Raw genomic sequence first — 17157 nt, forward strand, 5'->3', positions numbered from 1 at the left:
AATTAGAGATACATACATAAGTTCTGCAGGGCTAAGGAGGTGAATAAAGGGAGTAAATCCAAATAATTCTTTCAAAGTGGGGAGGGTGATCGCCGGATGCGAAGAGGGAGGCCATTCCAGGCCAGAGGCAGGACGTGGGCGAGAGGTCAGCGGCGAGACAGGTGAGAACGAGGTACAGTGAAGAGCTTGAGGGCACTAAAATCTGATGGCTACCTGTTGCCTCCCTCTTCTAAGGTCAACTCTGAAGAAGAACTTTCAAGTTCCTCCCTGAAGGACAGAACTGATTAAGAAGAAAATCGGTAACTTTCTTCCATTTTCTTAATTTATGGATGCAATAACTTGAATCTCTTTAAAGGCATTTTATCTGGCAACGAGCAAAGTGTTTGAAAGCTAAATGCCCTAAATCTACTTTCATGAGAACTGAGAGTATGTTTTGAACTCATAGTGGTTTGCACTTAATGTCCCATTTTAAAATCAGATTTAATCATTTCATATAACCAGAGGTTCTTCAGGAAGATGGATTTCATTTTACCTCAAAGTCTATTACCCCGGGTCAGAATTGCAATGAATTGTAATAGCATTTGAAAGTACTGATACTGAACTCAACAATCCAATTAGTAAGGGAATCTGAAAACATTATTTGCCAAAATGACTACTTCTACCCTCCCAGGCTTAAATACCTAGCACCGTAATTAAGTGACTGTCCACAACATTTGTATTTATAGATCTTTCAAATAACCTCCCAGTAAGAATCATTACTTCCCATTCATGTTTTCAGAATGGATTTTTGCCGAGACTACTTTGAAGAGTTTAATTAAAAACACTCCAAAAACTCTATTTGACAAATAAATTCTTCAATATAAAAATACGTATTTCCTTATAACTTCAAAAGATATTTTTGTATCATATGCTATTGCCGTTTCATTCGCCAGCTTCGGGACCGGAGAACAGGGACAAGACGGTCTTATTGCCGTGCTCAAATCATCACTACTATTCACCCTCCAGGTGCCAAAGGCAAATTATTTTTTGTGGTGGGGGATTTTCTTTGTATTTCTTCTGTGTGTTTGTGTGTGTGTATACGTCATGTGAACACACACGCACACACACTATAATTTCCTGCTGCTAAATTCTTGCGCATACCTTCCCTTCTGTTTGGGACTCCCACTTGACATCCAGCAGACCACTGGTCTCCTTAGGTCCAAAGCCCTTCTGAAGTAGCATCTCCTCCAGGAGGCCTTCCCTGATTATTCTCTTATCTTTGTACCCTATATCTCCCTTCAACCAGCACTCCAGCCCCCCCACCGCAACTAACTGGGTACTCACACTTCCCACAGCCAACACCCTTCTTCCAAAAGGCGTGGGTGTCAATCAGTCAATCAATCACTGGTGTTTATTGAGTGCTTACTATGTGCTCAGCACTGTAAGCATGGGAGAGTGCAGTACAACAGAATTAGTGGACAGGTTCTCTGCCTATAATGAGCTTACAGTCTAGAAGGGGGGATAGACATTAATCTAAGTAATTTATACTATACAATTTAAAGATATGGCCTAGTGGCAAGAGCACGGGCTTGGGAGACTGAGGTCGTGGGTTCTAATCCCGGCTCCGCCACTTGTCTACTGTGTGACCTTAGGCAAGTCACTTCACTTCTCTGTGTCTCAGTTACCTCATCTGTAAAATGGGGATTAAGAGTGTGAGCCTTACGTGGGACAGGGACTGTGCTCAACCTGATCACCTTGTATCTAACCCAGCGCTTAGAACTGTGGTTGGTACATAGTAAGCACTTAACAAATACCATAATTATTATTATTATTATTATTTTAAGGGCTGTGAGGTTGAGGGTGGGGCGAATATTAAATGTCCAAAGGACACAGATCCAAGTGTTAGATGACAGAGGAGAGAGAGCAAGCCGGGGAAAAAGAGGGCTTAATCGGGGAAGGCCTCTTGGAGGAGATGTGACCTTAATAATGCCTTGAAGGGGGAAAAACGGTGGTCTGGCGTAAATGGAGGGTTAGGAAGTTCTAGGCTAAAGGGGAGGTTGTGGGAAAGGGGTTGGCGGCAAGACAGACGAGATCGGGGTACAGTGAGTAAGCTGGCACTAGAGGAGCAGCGTGTGAGGGCTGGGAAGTAGTAGGAGATCGGTGAGGTGAGATAGGATGGGGCCAGCTGATTGCTTCAAAGCCGACGGTAAGGATTTTCTGTTTGACGTGGAGGTGGATGGACAGCTGTTGGAGGCTGTTGAGTGGGGAGATATGGACTGAACGTCTGTTGAAAAATGAGCAGAGTGAAATATGGACTGGAGCGGGGAGAGACAAGAGGCCAGGAGGGAGGTTAGTGAGGAGGCAGAAGCAGTAGTAGAGGCGGGACAGGATAAGTGCTTCGATCAGCATGGCAGCAGTTTGGATGGGGAGGAAAGGGTGGATTTTAGCAGCGTCATATACAGATCTTACATGTCTGTAAAGATCTTTATGTTCTTTCACTTCCTGTAGTTTGTTTTAGGGCCTGTCTTCTCCACTAGATCATTTAATCCTTGAGGGCAGAGATCGTGTTGACCAATTCTTATGTATTCTTAGAGAAGCAGCGTGACTCAGTGGAAAGAGTCCGGGCTTGGGAGTCAGAGGTCATGGGTTCGAAGCCCGGCTCTGCCACTTGTCAGCTGTGTGACTGTGGGCAAGTCACTTAACTTCTCTGTGCCTCAGTTACTTCATCTGTAAAATGGGGATTAACTGTGAGCCTCACATGGGACAACCTGATTACCCTGATCTACCCCATTGCTCTGCACATAGGAAGGGCTTAACAAATAACAACATTATTATTATTATTATGCTAAAGGAAGAGTAGCTATAGAATCCCCCCTCAGGGTCACATCTGGAGAGCTTCCAGGATTCTACCAGTCTCGGCTATGGGAGGGAGAGTCAATCAGAGCCTTCTCCATTCTATTCCTAGCTTGGCCAATGGCTAGAGAGTGGAAGGCAGTCTGCTACAAGTCCAAACTGGGCAGCAGTGGCACAGGAGAGAGTCAAGGGTGGAGGCTCAAGTTGACCGCGTGCAAGGAGGCAATGGTAAACCACTTCTGGATTTTTACCAAGAACACTCTATGGATCCACTGTTGGAACAATTGCAGATGGAGAGCGGGGCGTTCCGGGAGAGATGTGTCTAGGGCGTCGCTATGGGTCGGACACGACTCGACAGCATGAGACAACAACAACAACAAGAATGTAGCAGGGTGCTTTTCCATACAGGAATCCCTTAAAAAATATTATTAATTAATTGATAGATATGAATGCACTTCAGATATACATACACATACTATACATCCGTACACACACATATACATAAACTTGCTAAAGGTATACAAAAGGAAGTATGCCTACTCACAGCTGAACATATTTTCTAGGTAGTATGCATCTAACTAATGTGTCTAGACCAATGCTTATTGAATTATATTTAAATATAATAATAATAATGTTGGTATTTGTTAAGCACTTACTACGTGCCAAGCACTGTTCTAAGCGCTGGGGTAGATACAAGGTAAATCAGGTTGTCCCATGTAGGACTCACAGTCTTCATCCCCATTTTACAGATGAGGTAACTGAGGCACAGAGAAGTTAAGTGATTTAATTAATTAATGTTGGTATTTGTTAAGCGCTTACTATGTGCAGAGCACTGCTCTAAGCGCTGGGGTAGATACAGGGTAATCAGGTTCCCACATGAGGCTCACAGTCTTCATCCTCATTTTACAGATGAGGGAACTGAGGCCCAGAGAAGTGAAGTGACTTGCCCAAAGTCACACAGCTGACAGGTGGCAGAGCCGGGATTCAAACTCATGACCTCTGACTCCCAAGCCCTGGCTCCTGCCACTAAGCCACACTAATAAGATGACCTTATTTTCTGAAACTCATTGGGCAGTAAGCTCATCGTGGGCAGGGAATGTGTCTGTTTATTGTTCTATTGGACTCTCCCAAGCGCTTCATACAGTGCTTTGCTCACAGTAAGCGCTCAATAAATACAACTGAATGAATGGATGAACTTCCAGGTCTAACAGTCCAAGGATGGGGGAGAGAGTGAAGGGGATGGATGGGTAATGGAGAAGGGGGAAACGGGGGGATTGGGAGGAGGAAGAGGAGGAGGAGTGGGAAGGAAGATGAAGGTGTAGAAGGAGTTGGAGAGTTACAGAGAGGTGGGAGGCAGTTGCTAGAAGAAATAAAAATGTTGGCACTCAGACCCTCAACCAGGCCCACTTGGTCACCCCAGCCCCAGATTCCCAGACCCACACGGACGCTGTGTGGACACCCACTTGTATCAGACACACACATTTAGAAGCAGTATGGCCTAGTGGCTAGAGCACGGGCCTGGGAGTCAGAGGGACTTGGTTCTAATCCAGGCTCCGCCACTTGTCTGCTACGTGACTTAGGGCAGGTCACTTCGCTTCCCTGGGCCTCAATTACCTCATCCGGAAAATAGGGGTTGAGACCGTGAGCCCCACATGAAACAGGGATTGTGTCTGACCCAATTTGTTTGTATCCACCCCAGTACTACTATCTGGCACACAGTAAGCACTCAACAAATACCACAGTTATTATCATTAGATATAGGTATAGATTCTCCCGGACCCATGTGCTTTCTTTGGAGCCATAAAATAGCAGTAGGACATGAGAAGTATCTACCCCAACACTTAGAACAGTGCTTGACACATAGTAAGCACTTAAGAAATGCCATCGTTATATTATTATTGTTATCAGCAGCAGCCGGGTGTGGCCTCCCCATGACTACCTGGCCTCCCCCTGCCGTTAATTAGAGGGCAGCCCCTAGGTGCCCTAATAATAAATGGATGAACTTCCGTTCAATCGATTGTATTTATTGAGCACTTGGTGTGCAGAGCACTGTACTAAGTGCTTGGGAGAATACAACAATAAACTGTGACATTCCCTGCCCACAGTGAGCTCACAGCCTGGCGGAGGCAGGGGAAGAGAGACACAGATGGCAATAGAAATCAATAAAATGACAGATACATAAGTGTTGTGGGGGAGGAGATGGGCCTTCAGTAAGGCTTGGAAGCTGGGGAGAGTGGTTCCGGGCTTCCTGGAGGAGGCTAGCGTAGCCAGGAAGTCTGGGCAACCAGAGGGGAGTGGTGGCTACCTTGTCTCTTCTGCTGGTACTGATGTTGCTCCGCTCTTGGTTAGGCCTCAGGTACCGGGTCATTTCCGCTACTATCGTTGTTCTCCTCTAGTTGGGGTTTGACCAGACCCACCACTCTTCTGTTGGGTGGTGGGGCCTACCGGGTGGAACCCGCAATTCTCAAAGCAAACTGAACAGAGCAGGGAGAGAAGGAGCTAAACGGCTGGAGGGGTGGAGAGGGTCTCTCTGAGGGGGTCGAGATGATGCGGGAGGGCCAAGGAAACAAGGAGAAGCCGGGTTGCCTTGCGGATAGAGTCAAAAGGATCTGGGTTCTAATTCTCTCTCTGCCGCTTGTCTGTGTGTGATCTTGGGCAGGTTGCTTTGCGTCTCTGGCCACAGTTACCTCACTGGAAAAGGGGGATTGAAATTGTGAGCCCTATGTGGGACAGGGGCTGGGTCCAACCTGATTATCTGGTATCTACCCCAGAGCTTAGTACAGTGCCTGGCACAGAGTAAGCGCTAAACAAATACCATCAAAAAACAAGGGGGCTCTAGAAGAAGGAAGAAGCGTGATCCCTTGACTTCTGGGAAGACTCAAAAGGGAGCCCGGAGAAGGTCAGAAGAGTTGAAGTGGGGCGGGCGGAGGGAGGACGGGACGGGTTTCTGGGCAGACCAGGAAAAACTAAGAGGGGACATTCGGGAGGCAGAAAAGCAGAGAGAACATCTTCGAATGGCCAGGAAACTCAAGGAAGAGTCCCTTGGAGGGTGGGGAGAGTGAAAAACTAGGTGCAAAAAGCCTGAGCAGAGATAGCAAACAAAGTTGAATGCCGAATACTAAGTAGAGGAGAAGATTCCAAGGACTTAATAATAATATTTATAGTATTTGTTAAGTGCTTACTATGTGCACTGTTCTAAACACTGAGGTAAATACAAGGTAATCAGATTGTCCCACTTGGTGCTCACAGTCTCAATCCCCATTTTACAGATGAGGTAACTGAGGCACAGAGAAGTCGGGTGACTCGCCCAAGGTCACACCGCTGACAAGTGGCGGAGCCGGGATGAGAACCCATGACCTCTGACTCCCAAGCCCGTGCTCTTGCCACTAGGCCATGCTCCCTGTACCTTCTCTTACGGTTTTCACTTTTATAGTTCAAAGGGCAGCCATCGAACTAATCCAAAAGCCAAGCGAGAGAGGAAAAAAGTGAAGAAAGGTCAAAAGATTAAGGAAAAGCCCTAACGGAATCTACAGTCTGAAATCATGTTTTATTCATCCGTGAACCCAACGCAACAGAGGTAACAGAACTAATGTGATAAAACTAAAAAAACTCCCTTTAAACTTTGAGCAATACGCTCAATTATATGGACGGTAGTCTTTTTACTTTGAGCCGACAACTTTCATTTGCAGCAACTCACACTCAAGACCCTAGATGTAATTAATAAGCTCCGTTAGCTTCCCTAGAGATTTCGGCAATCAGACGTTTTACGCATTCCCAGAAAGAAACATTTGATACAATTAAGTACGGCTTATTAAAAAATATATATCACTCGTGAAACCGAGATAAAGAGCCACTAAAGACATGGGCTTATTAATAACTCGTTCAGTGCTGGATGTGATTAATACAACTGATAAAACTTCCACTCGTGGGTGGCTGAAATTGGGCTACAGTTTCTTGGTTTTTCTACCTGGTGCCCAGATTTTAGGTTGGCACCTGACAGCTTGTTCCCGCTCGACAAAGCGTCTTTTTAAAAACAGTCTCTTTAAAATGTTATTTAGTCATCTATTTGCAATCATGGGTTACTTATTAAAAACATTAAAATTAACCTATGGCCATCAATCCCAGCAATGTGCAGTCCAGAAAATAAACCCTTCACTTCTGCAGAAGCTTACGCAGTCTTCTAGACCGTAAGCTTGTTGTGGGTCGGGAACGCGTCTATCGACTCCGTTGTATTGTTCCCTCCCGATTGCTCAGAACAGTGCTCTGCACAGTAAACCCTCATATATATGATTGATTAGGCAATTAATCAATCAATAGTGCTTACTGAGTGCTTGCTGTATACAGAGCACTATACTAGATGCTTGGGAAAGGACAATATAATAGAGTGGACAGACTCGGCCCCTGTCCACAAGGAACCTAGAGTCTACTGGGGGGAGACAAATACTAAAATTCATGATTGATAAAGTAAATAAGAAAGGTAAATGTACCTAAGCGCTGCGAGGTTGGGATGAGTGTCAAAGAGCTTAAGGAATACACAGCCAAGTGTAAAGCGAGTGGTGAGGGAAGGACAAATAGGGAAGATGAGAGTGGTAAATTTATCCCATTTTAGTAAACCTGGGACTGAACCCCCAAATACTGGACGATGAGTTGCACATGGCACTGTAACTTCAACCTCCTTGCTGACCTCCCAGCCTCCTGACTCTCCCCACTCCGGCCCACACTTTGCTCTCTGGATCATTTTTCTACAAAAACGCTGGGGACCTGTCACCCTGCTCCTTAAAAAACTCCAGTGGTGACCCACCCACTTCCATATTAAATAAAAACTCCTCACCACGGGCTTTAAAGGAGTCCACCACCTTGCCCCCTTCTACCTCACCTCGCTATTCTCCTTCTCCAACCCAGCCTGCACACTTCGCTCCTCTAATGCCAACCTTCTCATTGTGCCTCTATCTCTCCTATCTCACCGCCGACCCTTACCCGACACGTCCTGCCTCCGGCCTGGGACGCCCTCCCTCCTCAGATTTGACTGACAACTACTCTCCTTGCCTTCAAAGCCTTATTGAAGGCCCATCTCCTCCAAGAGGCCTTCCCGGACTAAGCCCACCTTTCCTCTTCTCCCACTCCCTTTTGTGTCAGCCTGACTTGCTCCCTTTATTCATCCCCCCTCCCAGCCCCACAGCACTTATGTACATATCTATCATTTATTTATTTGCACTGATGTCTGTCTCCCCACCTCTAAACTGTGAGCCCATTGTTGGGTAGGGATCGTCTCTGTTGCCGAATTGTACTCTCCCAAGCACTTAGTACAGTGCTGTGCACACAGTAAGTGCTCAATACATGTTTGAATTAATTGAATCAATTAATAATGTTGGTATTTGTTAAGCGCTTACTATGTGCCGAGCACTGTTCTAAGCACTGGGGTAGACACAGGGGAATCAGGTTGTCCAACGTGGGGCTCACAGTCTTAATCCCCATTTTACAGATGAGGTAACTGAGGCACCGAGAAGTTAAGTGACTTGCCCAAAGTCACACAGCTGACAGGTGGCTGAGCCGGGATTCAAACCCATGACCTCTGACTCCAAAGCCCGTGTTCTTTCCACTGATCCATGCTGTTTCTCTGATTAATTAATTATACCCTGGGAGCATGGCATAGCTTGATGTTGTAGGCGGAAACTATGTCTACCAACTCTGATATATTGTTACATTGTACTCTCCCAAGCACTTAGTACAGTGCTGTGCACACAGTAAGTGCTCAATAAATCTGATTGAATGAATGAATTAATCAATTATACCGTGGGCGCACGGCATAACTTGATGTTGTAGGCGGGGACTGAGTCTGCCAACTCTGTTATATTATTACACTGTACTCGCCCAAGCGCTTAGTACAGTGCTCTGCACATAGTAAGTGCTCAATAAATACAATTGATGACATCACACATGACATGTAGGGCAAGGATGGCTGAGCCTGCTCAAACCTGGGCACTTAATAATAATAATAAAAGTAACAGTGGTATTTGTTAAACGCTTACTATGTACTAGGCACTGTACTAAGCGCTGGGACTGAACACAAGCTAATCAGGTTGGAGACAGTCCCTGTCCCACATAGGGCTCACAGTCTAAATCCCCATTTCATAAATGAGGTAAATGAGGCCAAGAGAAGTGCAGTGGTCTCCAAGGTCACACAGCAGATAAGTGGCAGAGTCCGAATTAGAACCCAGGACCTTCTGACTTGTTCTGGGAGGGAGCCCCGGACCTCCATCCACCCTGGCTGCGGAACTGCTGCGTTCCCCTCCCCGGTCTCTGGGAATCCACAGGTGCCGCTTACGAGTCGCAGACCGCAGGGGCAGGAGCGGAGGCGGATTAAGGCTGAATGCTCTAAAAATACCACTACTGGGAATCAAGGCATCTCATGCCAGAGCCACACCAGCCCAGTGATAGACCGGCTGAGAAACATACAGTCTGCTATTAATAAAAATAATAATAATAGTGGTATTTGTTGAGCGTTTACTATGTGCCAAGCACTGTACTAAGCACCGGGGTGGATACAAGCAAATCGGTTGGACACAGTCCCTGTCCCATGAGGGGCTCAGAGTCTTAATCCTCATTTTTTAAGTGTAGCAACTGAGGCCCAGAAAAGTGAAGTGACTTACCCAAGGCCACTCAGCTTACCCGTGATGGAGCCGGGATTAGAACCCACGACCCATGACCTTCTGACTCCCAGGCCAGTGCTGTATCCATTCCACCCCGCTGCTTCCTCACACCATTCTAATAAAACACAAAGCTCGTCGCCCTGGTGATAATTTATCAATGCTGTATTTTTACCTAGCAGGTAGATAGCATTTTGGCATTACCTCAAACCTTTCATTCATTCATTCGTATTTATTGAGCGCTTACTGTGTGCAGAGCACTGGACTAAGCGCTTGGGAAAGTAAAACACAACAATAAACGGTGACATTCCCTGCCCACAGTGGGTTTACAGTCTAGAAGGGGGGAGATAGACCTCCAAACAAGTAAACAGGCATCAATATAAATACACAGAAATACAGCTATATACACATCAAGACAAGTAAACAGGCATCAACAAATAAACAGAATAAATAGAATAAATCAATAAATAGAAGTGTCATGGGGCGGGGAGAGGGGGGTAGAGGAAAGGGAGCGAGTCGGGGCGACGCGGAGGGGTTATGAAGTCATAACCGGCCGTTGCGATTTTGTACAATCTAAGTACTCCTCCCAGCTGTGTATTATTTTCTGCCTGATGTCTCCATGAGATTTTAAACTTCCCGAGGGTCGGGACTGTTCCTTCTACCTCTACTGTACTTTCCCAGGAGATTAGTACAGTGCTCTCCGTACAGTGTAGGTCCTCGATGAATTCAGGCATATCCCGCGGTATATCCAAAGCCCAAAACATAAAATCCAGTGACCCGGCACAAACGTTCCCCAGGTCTTCTAAGGCCTACCCCCAAAGTTATGTCCAATTACCTCTGGTAAAACAAGTCCCTCCCTACTGCCCCAACCCCAAAGTCCAGTGATTGCTGGCAAAACAAGGCCCTCCCCTGTCCCCACCCCCCTGTTCAGAGCAATTTCCCTCCCAATTCCCCACCCTGGATTCAACTCTTCCCTCTTTCAGCCCCCTCCCAATACCCCATGCCAGAGGTAGAAGGGCAGAAAAATCTTCACAGGTCCTGGGTGGGACCCTCCCGAAAGCCGGACGCCTGGGTCCTGCCCCGTCTTCTTGCCCCAAGTGGTTCCTTTCGACCCTGCTGTCTCCCCGCCCCCGGCCTCTCCCTGTCATCAGTGACTAACCCCTTGCCCTGCGCTTAGTACAGTGCTCTGCACATAATAAGCGATCAGTAAATACTGTTGAAGGAATGAATGGTGAAAGCAGAACCAGTGGGGAGGCAGCATGGTGTAGTGGAGTCAGAAGGTCATAATAATAATAATAATGTTGGTATTTGTTAAGCGCTTACTATGTGCAGAGCACTGTTCTATGCACTGGGGTAGATACAGGGTCATCAGGTCCCACGTGAGGCTCACGGTCTTCATCCCTATTTTACAGATGAGGTAACTGAGGTACAGAGAAGTGAAGTGACTTGCCTACAATCACACAGTAGACAAGTGGCAGAGCCGGGATTCGAACCCATGATCTCTGACTCGCAAGCCCATGCTCTGAGCCACCCTGCTTCAGTGTCATCAACGGCAGTGAAAACAACCGAGAAGCAGTGTCGCCTGGTGGATAGAGGAAAGGCCTGGGAGCCAGAAGGATCTGGGTTCTAATTTGACCTTGGGCAAGTGACTACAGTTATCTCATCTGCAAAGTGGGGATTAAGTACGTGAGGCCGCTTGGGACACGGACTGATTACTTCATATCCACCCCAGTGCCTGGCAAATAATAAGCGCTTAACAAATACCACTAAAAAAGATTGAAAGGCTAATTACTCTTAATTTGTATTAAATCTGTCTTATTTATTAATACATGAGTCATATTGTCTTTGGGTAGTTAGTTACTAATCCTTCCATGTGTGACACCCTTTACGTTTAACTTTACTAAAATGGGAAAAACTGGAAACAGAGCAGGGGCATTAAACTGAGCTTCAAACAACCAGCTAACTTAGTACACTTAGTAGAGAAGCAGCGTGGCTCCGGGGAAAGAGCACGGACTTGGGAGTCAGAGATCACGGGTTCAAATCCCGCTCTGCCGCTTGTCAGGTGTGTGACTTTAGGCAAGTCGCTTAACTTCTCTGTGTCTCAGTTACCTCATCTGTAAAAGGGGGATTAAGAGTGTGAGCCCCAAGTGGGACAACCTGCTCACCTTGTATCCTCCCCGGCGCTTAGAACAGTGCTTTGCACATAGTAAGCGCTTAACAAATGCCAACATTATTACTATTACACTGATTCTCTTCCAGTGTCTCCCACGTCATTTCGGAATGGCATTGCACTGTGTCCAACCTGTGCCTGACCTGATTACTTTGTATCTACCCTAGGGTTTAGTACAGTGTTTGGCATATGAAAGAAGCAAGAAACTAGAGAAGCAGTGTGGCTCAGTGGAAAGAGCCCAGGCTTGGGAGTCCGAGGTCATGGGTTTGAATCCCATCTCTGCCACTTGTCAGCTGTGTGACTGTGGGCAAGTCACTTCACTTCTCTGGGCCTCAGTTACCTCATCTGGAAAATGGGGATTAACTGTGAGCCTCACGTGGGACAACCTGATCACCCTGTATCTACCCCAGCGCTTAGAACAGTGCTCTGTACATAGTAAGTGCTTAACAAATACCAACATTATTATATGATAAGCCCTTTACAGATGTCACAATTATTCATTCTTATTAGTGTTGCGGAAACAAAAGCAGGAAAAGTGTTAACTTTAAACCACCAACGGCACGGCATAATAGACCAAAAGAAGCTTTTGCTTTAAGCAAGTCTCAAATTCCAGAATGAGATAAAATACGTGGGTCCAACGTTATAGATAGTGGTAAGGCATCAGTGTGTTAAATTCCAGAGTTGAATTTATGCTAATAGTATAAAGCATACAGTCCCGGGTCACGGTATTTATCGATCCATTCATTTTCTTCATATTGCCGAAAGCCATTTCTCATTGTTTTGTTTCTTAAGTAATACCGTGCCATTTTCCCAATAAGATTTAAAATGACAAGTCAATGGGTATTAGTAAAGATAATTACTATAGTCCATTATGGATAAGAATGACACACTCTTTAATTATATTAGTCTATTGCCCCTCATCTTATAAACCTTCCTGACATGAAATGGTTTTAGGTCGATAAAACATAGGGATTTGAGAGATAATTAGTTTCTTATTCATCCTAATGCTTATTATAGTTAATAAATTAATGGAGGAAGGATGTACTAATCCAGTTTAATAAGAGGTTGAAAATTCTTCACTTTCTAAACTCTCCTGAGAGTACATCTACACGACTAAATCATACCACCAGAGATGTCCGATGAAGATCAGAGAGCCATACCTGCAGACGCGGTTGGGAAAAAATTCTTTTTAAAATTGCAATGTCAGTTAAATCACATCCAGCACACACTTCTTATTCAATAGGCATGGTTTTAAATACTCTCCTAGAAGTCGAACCATCAAAAGTCTCAGGATCACAGTGCCGTACTAAATGAATGTCAAAGAGTGATAATCCCATACTCCCCAGAGAAAATGCAAAGATATACCCTAAATTAGAAAGATGTAATTAGCTGAGTAGAAGATGCAACTAACATACATCATGAAATGAAACAAAAAAGATTCTTCAATTATAGGAGGCAAAAAAGGCATTCCAATAAAATTTTATTTTATTTTGTCTGGCAGCCAAAATAGAAAGGCTACTAACGGCTGAATGTAGAGAGGGGGAAGCTCGTCATATCTTTTCACTCCTCTCTTTATTCAAAAAAGTCAAATGTGAAAAGTTTACTGAGCCAAGTCTTATTTATTTATTTTTTTGGTATTTGTTACGCGCTTACTATGTGCAGAGCTCTGTTCTAAGCGCTGGGGTAGACACAGGGTAATCAGGTTGTCCCACGTGAGGCTCACAGTCTTCATCCCCATTTTACAGATGAGGTAACTGAGGCACAGAGAAGTTAAGTGACTTGCCCACAGTCACACAGCTGATGAGTGGCGGAGCCGGGACTCAATCCCATGACCTCTGACTCCCAAGCCCGGGCTCTTTCCACTGAGCCACGCTGCTTCTCATTTTCCATGATAAATTGGACAAGTGAACTAAAACAGGAGTAGAAACTGTTAACAAAAACAGAATGTACTTAAATCAGCCAAAGCTTGATTTACACCCTAGGGAACTTAAGAATCCCTGCTCTGCTGCTTGTCAGATGTGAGACTTTGGGTAATTCACTTCACTTCTCTGTGCCTCAGTTCCCGCATCTGAAAAATGGGGATGAAGACCGTGAGCCTCACGTGGGACAACCTGATGACCCTGTATCTACCCCAGCGCTTAGAACAGTGCTCTGCACATAGTAAGCGCTTAACAAATACCAACATTATTATTTTTATTATTATTATTATTAAGAAATTGGCTGTTGATTTATAAAGCCTGTTATTTTTTGCAAACTCAGGGAGTATAGGATTCCTTGAAGGTTGGAAAGGGACCAATACAGTTCCATCTCCCAAAAGGGGAAGAGGAAAACCAAGGTACTTTTGGCCCCGTCAGTTTAACGTTAATAACTGGAAAGATAATGGAGTAAACCATCGTCACTTCGCAACGACCCGGAACATAAGAACCTAGGACACAACGGGGATGGCTTCTTGAAAAGTCAATCGCATCACACGGATTTAATCTCTTTCGATAATGGTTTGACGGCCTACACAGACGAGCGGGAGGCACTGAATGAAACCTCCCTGAAAGGTAGTAAGGCTTTAAAATCTGCCCCTTATTCACAAATTAGCAAAGTCTTCCCCGCACCTTACTCTTGGCGGGGCAAAGCTCGCTCATCTTCAGCCCCAGAGGGTGATCATCCATAGACCAGGAACAATTTGGGATAATATACTATGTGGTGTCCCACAGGGATTGGTCCTTGATAAAGGGAATCAAGACCTGAATTGCAGATATAATCCTAAACAGGGATTGGTCCTGGACAAAGGGAATCAAGACCCGAACTGCAGATATAATCCTAAATTGGGTGGCGGGCCTAAATTCCTTTTTAATTGTACTCGTTAAGCACTTGCGATGTGTGCTATAGAAGCAGCACGGCATAGTGGAACTACACTTCTCTGTGCCTCAGTTAAAATGGGGATTAACCGTGAGCCTCACGTGGGACAACCTGATCACCCTGTATCTCCCCCAGCGCTTAGAACAGTGCTCTGCGCATCGTAAGCGCTTAACAAATACCAACATTATTATTATTATTATAGCGGATAGAGCACGGGTCTCGGAGTCAGACAGGCATGGGTTCTAAACCCGGCTTCACTACTTGTCTGCTGCGTGACCTTGGGCAAGTCACTTAACTTCTCTGGGCCTGTCACCTCACCTGTCAAATGGGGATTGAGCCTGTGAGCCCCACGTGGGACAAAGACGGTGTCCAACCTGATCTGCTTGTATCCACCCCACGTTTGGCACAGAGTAAGTGCTAAACCAATACCATCTTTATTTATTTATGTGCCAGGCATTTTACTGAGTGTTGAGGTATGGACTCATTGTATGTAGGAGAAGCAGCGTGGCTCAGTGGAAAGAGCCCGGGCTGGGGAGTCAGAGGTCATGGGTTTGAATTCCGGCTCCGCCGCTTGTCATCTGTGTGACTGTGGGCGAGTCACTTAACTTCTCTGGGCCTCAGTTCCCTCATCTGTAAAATGGGGATGAAGACTGTGAGCCTCACGTGGGACAACCTGATTATCCTGTATCTCCCCCAGTGCTTAGAACGGTGCTCTGCACATAGTAAGTGCTTAAATAAAATACCAACATTATTATTAGTACAGTGCAGGGCATCTAATAAGTGCTTAACAAATACCATCATCATTATTATTATTATTATTATTATTATTCTCAGGGCCTCAGTGACCTCATCAGACAAATGGGGATGAAGACGGAGAGTCCCACACAAGACAGGGCCTGCGTCCAATCCGACTGGTGTGTAATCGCTCCATCGCTTAGCCCAGTGCAGGGCATCTAATAAGTGCTTAACAAATACCATAATTATTATTATTATTCTCTGGGCCTCACTCCCCACATCAGACAAATGGGGATGAAGAGGGTGAACCCCACATGGGAACAGGACCTGCGTTCAACCCGATTTATGTGAATCCACTCCAGGGCTCAGTACAGTGCCCGGTACCTAATAGGTGCTTAACAAATACCATCATTATTATTATCATTATTATTCTCGGGGCCTCAGTGACCTCATCAGACAAATGGGGATGAAGAAGTTGCACCCCACACGGGACAGGGCCTGCGTCCAATCCGACTGGTGTGTATCCACTCCGGCGCTTAGCACAGTGCAGGGCATCTACTAAATGCTTAACAAATACCATCATTATTATTATTACTCTCTGGGCCTCACTCCCCTCATCGGACAAATGGGGATGAAGAGGGTGAACCCCACACGGGACAGGACCTGCGTTCAACCCGATTTATGTGAATCCACTCCAGGGCTCAGTACAGTGCCCGGTACCTACTAGGTGCTTAACAAATACCATCATTATTATTATCATTACTATTCTCTGCGCCTCACTCCCCAACAGACAAATGGGGACGAAGAGGGTGAGCCCCACACGGGACAGGGCCCGCGTCCAACCCGATTGGTGTGTATCCACTCCAGGGCTTAGCACGGTGCGGGGCATCTACTAAGTGCTAAACAAATACCATCATTACGATTATTATTATACTCTGGGCCTCAGTGACCCCCTCAGACAAATGGGGATGAAGAGGGTGAGCCCCACACGGGACAGGGCCCGCGTCCAATCCGACTGGTGGGAATCCACTCCAGCGCTTAGCACAGTGCAGGGCATCTACTAAGCGCTTAACAAATACCATCATTATGATGATTATTACTCTCTGGGCCTCACTCCCCCCATGAGACAAATGGGGACGAAGAGGGTGAACCCCACATGGGACAGGGCCTGCACCCAACCCCATTGGTGTGTATCCACTCGGGCGCTTAGCCCAGTGCGGGGCATCTACTAAGCGCTTAACAAATGCCATCATTATGACTGTTATACTCTGGGCCTCAGTGACCCCATCAGACAAATGGGGATGAAGAGGGTGAGCCCCACAGGCCAGGCCCTGCGTCCAACTTGGCAGCCAGTGGGCGCCGAGGCCCCTCCCCCCCTCCCGGCTAACGCTCGCAAGGCGATGGGGCGGGCGGCCTCGCGTCGCCACGGCAACGGGGCGGGCGGGGCCCCGCGGCGCCCCCTGGCGGCGGCGTCCGGGAAGGGGAGGCCACTCACCCCGGCCCCCGCGACGGGCAGGTGGGAGCGCAGCGGCAGCAAGGGGGCGCCGGAGAGCAGAGGGGCCGCCCCCCTCCCCCCCCCGCCAGCTGGGGGGTCCGAGGAGCGGCCGGGCGGCCGGAGGGCGGGACGGGGGCCGCCGCGGGACACACTTCGCCACCGCGCGGAGTCGGGCACGGGGAGGGGCGGGGGAGGGGAAGGGGAGGGAAGGGAAGGGAAGGGATGGGGAGGAGGGGGAGGCGAAAGGCCTGCCGGGAAAACCTGGGGGGGAGGGGGAGGCGGCTCCGCCCCCTCTCCCGGCACCCCCCGCGCGCTCCCAACGGCCTTTGCGCCGGGCAGAGGCCAACCCTGCCCCCCCCCCGCATTCATTCATTCATTCATTCATTCAATAGTATTTATTGAGCGCCTACTATGTGCAGAGCACT

General features: G+C 46.9%; 1 protein-coding gene across 2 annotated transcripts in view; it reads right to left on the minus strand.

Moving 5' to 3' along the window:
- The window catches only part of STK33 (serine/threonine kinase 33), a 140434-nt gene extending 123609 nt beyond the window's left edge, over nt 1-16825 (minus strand). Inside the window, exon 1 of one of the 2 annotated variants that reach the window (XM_029061565.2) lies at nt 16733-16825. The gene's annotated coding sequence lies outside the window, so the exon portion shown is untranslated. The remainder of the gene's footprint in view (nt 1-16732) is intronic. The other variant, XM_029061566.2, reaches the window with a different exon arrangement.
- Between the last annotated feature and the right edge of the window lie 332 nt (nt 16826-17157).

This window comes from Ornithorhynchus anatinus, chromosome 3, assembly GCF_004115215.2.
Source record: "Ornithorhynchus anatinus isolate Pmale09 chromosome 3, mOrnAna1.pri.v4, whole genome shotgun sequence".
Taxonomy (NCBI): domain Eukaryota; kingdom Metazoa; phylum Chordata; class Mammalia; order Monotremata; family Ornithorhynchidae; genus Ornithorhynchus; species Ornithorhynchus anatinus.